Source organism: Salvelinus sp. IW2-2015, linkage group LG17, assembly GCF_002910315.2.
Source record: "Salvelinus sp. IW2-2015 linkage group LG17, ASM291031v2, whole genome shotgun sequence".
NCBI classification, from domain to species: domain Eukaryota; kingdom Metazoa; phylum Chordata; class Actinopteri; order Salmoniformes; family Salmonidae; genus Salvelinus; species Salvelinus sp. IW2-2015.
Window position 1 is genome coordinate 14,122,302 of NC_036857.1, and position 6,000 is coordinate 14,128,301.

A 6,000-nucleotide genomic window follows, 5' to 3' on the forward strand; every position below is an offset into this window, starting at 1 on the left:
CTATAATCTGAGTACAGAGCTCCGAGACCAAATAAACCATAAAGATATCCGCCATTTTTTGGAGTCAACAGAAGTCAGAAATAGTATGATAAATATTCACTTACCTTTGATGATCTTCATCAGAATGCACTAAATGTTTGTTTTGTTCGATATAGTCCATCATTTATGTCCAAATACCTTCATTTTGTTTGCGCGTTCAGTCCAGTAATCCACATTCATGACGCGCAGTTAAGACAAAGTCAAACAACTCCATTACAGTTCGTAGAAACATGTCGAACGATGTATAGAATCAATCTTTAGGATGTTTTTAACATAAATCTCAAGAATGTTTCAACCGGAGAATTCCTTTGTCTTCAGAAATGCTATGGAAAGCAGGTCGCTCTCACGTGACCACGCATGTTCAGCTCGTGCCAGACACCTGACTCAAATAGCTCTCCTTCCCTCATTCTTCACAGTAGAAGCATCAAACAAGGTTTTAAAGACTGTTGACATCTAGTGGAAGCCTTAGGAAGTGCAAAATGACCAATATCCCACTGTATGTTAGATAGGCAAACCTACAAACCTCAGATTTCCCACTTCCTGGTTGGATTTTGTCTCTGGTTTTTGCCTGCCATATGAGTTCTGTTATACTCACAGACATCATTCAAACAGTTTTAGAAACTTCAGAGTGTGCATATCTTAGCCTCTGAGCCTGAGTAGGAGGCAGTTTACTCTGGGCACCTTTTCATCCAAGCTACTCAAAACTGCCACCCAGCCATAAGAAGATAAAGGCCTGATTGGTGGAGTGCTGCAGAGATGGTTGTCCTGGAAAGTTTCGGGGCTCCCGAGTGGCGCAGCAGTCTAAGGCACTGCATTTCAGTGCAAGAGGCATCACTACAGTCCCTGGTTCGAATCCAGGCTGCATCACATCCGGCTGTGATTGGGAGTCCCATAGGGCGGCGCACAATTGGCCCAGCATCGTCCGGGTTTGGCGCGGGTAGTCAGTCAATGTAAATAAGAATTTGTTCTTAACTGACTTGACTAGTTAAAAAGAAAAATATATATAAATAATCCCATCTCYGCAGAGGAACTCTGGAGCTCTGTCAGAGTGACCATTGGGTTCTTGGTCACCTCCCTGACCAAGGCCCTTCTCCCTCTATTGCTCAGTTCGGCAGAGCGGACAGCTATAGGAAGTCTTGGTGGTTCCAAACTTCCATTTCAGAATGACGGAGGCCAATGTGTTCTTGGGGACCTGCAATGCTTCAGGAATGTTTTGTGTAGAGGCAGCTCTGTGCATCGACACAATCCTGTCTCAGAGCTCTACGGACAATTCCTTCGACCTCATGGCTTGGTTTTTGTGTATATATAAACTCAGCAAAAAAAAGAAAACAGCCCTTCTTCAGGACCCTGTCTTTCAAAGACAATTCGTAAATCCAAATAACTTCACAGATCTTCATTGTAAAGGGTTTAAACACTGTTTCCCATGATTGTTCAATGAACCATAAACAATTAATGAACATGCACCTGTAGAACGGTCGTTAAGACACTAACAGCTTACAGACGGTAGGCAATTAAGGTCACAGTTATGAAAACTTAGGACACTAAAGAGACCTTTCTACTGACTCTGAAAAACACCAAAAGAAAGATGCCCAGGGGCCCTGCTCATCTGCATGAATGTGCCTTAGGCCTGCTGCAAGGAGGCATGAGGACTGCAGATGTGGGCAGGCAAATAAATTGCAATCTCCGTACTGTGAGACGCCTAAGACAGCGCTACAGGGAGACAGGACGGACAGCTGATCGTCCTCACAGGGGCAGACCACGTGTAACAGCACCTGCACAGGATCGGTACATCCGAACATCACACCTGCGGGACAGGTACAGGATGGAAACAACTGCCCGAGTTACACCAGGAACGTATAATACCTCCATCAGTGCTCAGACTGTCCGCAATAGGCTGAGAGAGGCTGGACTGAGGGCTTGTAGGCCCGTTGTAAGGCAGGTCCTCACCAGACATCACCGGCAAAAACGTTGCCTATGGGCACAAACCCACCGTCGCTGGACCAGACAGGACTGGCAAAAAGTGCTCTTCACTGACGAGTCACAGTTTTGTCTCACCAGGGGTGATGGTCGGATTCGCATTTATCGTCGAAGGAATGAGCGTTACACCGAGGCCTGTACTCYGGAGCGGGATCGATTTGGAGGTGGAGGGTCCRTCATGGTCTGGGCCGGTGTGTCACAGCATCATCGGACTGAGCTTGTTGTCAATGCAGGCAATCTCAACACTGTGCTTTACAGGGAAGTCATCCTCCTCCCTCATGTGGTAGCCTCCCTGCAGGCTCATCCTGACATGACCCTCCAGCACCAGGACACCTACACCACCCGATGTCTCAGGAAGGCCATAAAGATCATCAAGGACAACAACCACCCGAGCCACTGCCTGTTCACCCCGCTATCATCCAGAAGGCGAGGTCAATACAGGTGCATCAAAGCAGGGACCGAGAGACAGAAGCTGTTTTTCAGTCTCAAGGCCATCAGACTGTTAAACAGCCACCACTAACATTTAGTGGCTGCTGCCAACATACTGACTCAACTCCAGCCACTTTAATAATGGGAATTGATGGAAATGTATGTAAAAATGTATCACTAACCACTTTAAACAATGACACTTAATATAATGTTTACATACCCTACATTACTCATCTCATATGTATATACTGTACTCTATATCATCTACTGCATCTTGCCATCTTTATGTAATACATGTATCACTAGCCACTTTAAACTATGCCACTTTATGTTTATATACCCTACATTACTCATCTCATATGTATATACTGTACTCTATACCATCTACTACATCTTGCCTATGCCGTTCTGTACCATCACTCATTCATAAATCTTTATGTACATATTCTTTATTCCTTTACACTTGTGTGTGTATAAGGTAGTAGTTGTGGAATTGTTAGGTTAGATTACTCGTTGGTTATTACTGCATTGTCGGAACTAGAAGCACAAGCATTTCGCTACACTCGCATTAACATCTGCTAACCATGTGTATGTGACAAATAAAATTTGATTTGAGCATGACAATGCCACCAGCCATACTGCTAGTTTTGTGTGGGATTTCCTGCAAGACAGGATTGTCAGTGTTCTGCCATGGCCAGCGAAGAGCCCGGATCTCAATCCCATTKAGCACGTCTGGGACCTGTTGGATCGGAGGGTGAGTGCTAGGGCCATTCCCCCCAGAAATGTCTGGGAACTTGCAGGAGCCTTGGTGGAAGAGTGGGGTAACATCTCACAGCAAGAACTGGCAAATCTGGTGTAGCCCATGAGATGCACTGCAGTACTTAATGCAGCTGGTGTCCACACAAGATACTGACTGTTACTTTTGATTTGGACCCGCCCTTTCTTCAGGGACACATTATTCAATTTCTGTTAGTCAAATGTCTGTGGAACTTGTTCAGTTTATGTACACAGTTCAAAGTTTGGAGAGTTCAAGGTAGGAGAAAGGAGATGGAAGAAAAGTGCGGCTCCCCATTTCGGGATGGCCAGGAGCAAGGGAGTGCGTAGGAGACATTTGGGCTGTGTCACGACACCCTCCCTCGCCTGCAGGTCTCCCTCTGTGCCTGTTCGCAGGAACAGAGTGAGCAAGCAAAGGAGTGCCAGTAGCAGCCACCCCCGGACCTTCTAAAGGATTAGTCCATTTAAAATGTTCCCGATAGATCAAACCTGGAATCCGTGTGCTGCTCTGAGACACTCCTCACGTTGAACAGAAGTGGCTCAGCGACAACCTCCAGGGAAAAGACAGAGAGAATAGACATACTCTGAGCATAAAGGTGTACTGTGTTGTGTGGTTAAGACTTTTCAGTGTGACCCAAGGGGATAAGAAGAGACACTAACCACAACGTTGATGGAGTGGTTGATTTGACCATGCTTGTCACTTATGAACATTTTGAACATCTTGGCATAGTTCTGTTATAATCTCCACCCGGCACAGCCAGAAGAGGACTGGCCACCCCTCATAGCCTGGTTCCTCTCTAGGTTTCTTCCTAGGTTTTGGCCTTTCTAGGGAGTTTTTCCTAGCCACCGTGCTTCTACACCTGCATTGCTTGCTGTTTGGGGTTTTAGGCTGGGTTTCTGTACAGCACTTCGAGATATTAGCTGATGTACGAAGGGCTATATAAAATAAACTTGATTTGATTTGATTAAAAGTAAAGAAATTAACTGCTGTAGAAATAATAAATGTCTGCTCACCATGACAATGGACTCACACGGAACCAATGGGAAATTGAAGACAAATTGGCCAACAACAATAAACGTTACGAGAGCAATCTAAAAAGAACAAGGTGTGACAGCTTAAAATTACAGAAAAAAAACGTTTCATCTTCCCCAAGTGCTCACAGAACAGTTCATGTTGGGTTTGGACTGGGTAGAGTTCATTGGATACATTATGTAAGGGGGAATTAAGAAAATGTCTTTGAATTCCCTTCAACAAAAGAACCAGCAGTTAATCCAAGTGACCAGGGCAAAGAGCCTCATCCCTTAGATATTTTTAAAGATGACAAAGTGGAATCTGTGGCAAGTCACAATTCTTATTCCGCAAAAATAAATGGTACAAATCTTGCTGAGGCAGATATGACTACATCTAAAAAGATTTACAGAAGATAAGAACATGCATGACTTTAGTTATGTCACACCAAAAAACAACAACAAAAAACAAAGATTGAACTAGCTGACGAGGGTGAATTCAGCTCCAACTACATCTACTGTATTTTCCCAAGGTCAATACTTAAAAAATGTATACATTATGAAACGCTTAGGCCTACCTTGTACTTATGCTTGTAATCTGTAGTTGCATAGCTTTGTTTGCTGAAATCCATAATTTTTAGTAACACATTAATCAAATACAACCAACTGTTTCCTCATTGTTGATCTAAGACTGCAACTCAGCGTGAATGCGCATGTGCCAATTCAATCGCAACAAGGAAAGAGTTGGTAGTATTTGATTAAATATTTAATTAAAACGTTCGGATTCCAGCAAATAAAGAAAGGCAGACAACGAGAGGGTAAATTAAATTTACATTTTTGGAAGTATTGACCTTGTGGGACTAAATGTAGTTGGAGCTGAATTCTTCAAAGCCTGGTCTCTGCTCAACTCCGTTGATGTTCATCAGAAACGTCCTTCACCATGGAGTTGAGTTTAGTCAGCTAAGGTTGACGTAGGTACACATTTCAGTCAACACTTCAGCAAGCAATGCCACCAAAGTGAATTCTTATTTGACTGTTGTAGATTGAATATGTTTCATTGTTGTCATTCTATTTCCACTGCTTTGTTGTAAGGCTTATGAAAAAGCACACGTTTCATAACATGCACTCACTGCAATGGCAATGCAGTCTGAGCACCGATGATGTTTACTAGGCTCCCATTGTCCACAGTTGACACACTGGGCAGACGAAACACGACTAATGTTTTAACAATGACATCTCCCACAATTACATTTGGCATGCAAACGAAAATGTACCCTTACCTTTCGCATTCGCTACGTGAAATTTCTTGAATAATTTGCATTCAATGGTCAATTAATTTGCATTCAATTGTCAATACATTTTCTGTTACATACAGGTTAAGATTTCTTTCATCAGTTTCTTGAGGAGCAACGATGCTGTCTGTCCCCTTCAGGAATACAAAAAACAATTCGAGAGTTCCGGAAACGCACAGCCAAAATCTTAAGAAATTCGGCGAAAATGGGGATCAAATTGATTGAGAGACATGATCAGTTTACGTAATACATTAATATGCATAAAGTTAAATAAGCCGTCAACCAAGTAGGTGCGTAACAAACTAATTATTATGTTGATTCACTTATTTTTTTGCTACAAATTGAGCTCAACTGCACTTCAGACAGACAATTAATATCCAATTGCTATACCAGGAAATAAATAAATATGTTAAATGCGGCCTGAATATCAAATATCAAACAGCCAAAACCATAAAATGAACCCATTTTAGATTGTTGTCCA

The 6,000-nt window shown here is 42.9% G+C and overlaps 1 protein-coding gene across 1 annotated transcript in view; it reads right to left on the reverse strand.

The window, feature by feature from the left end:
* Window positions 1-5,641, reverse strand: part of LOC111977012 (helicase ARIP4-like) — a 113,680-nt gene extending 108,039 nt beyond the window's left edge. The window contains exon 1 of the mRNA XM_024006256.2: window positions 5,508-5,641. The gene's annotated coding sequence lies outside the window, so the exon portion shown is untranslated. The remainder of the gene's footprint in view (window positions 1-5,507) is intronic.
* Window positions 5,642-6,000: the final 359 nt, after the last annotated feature.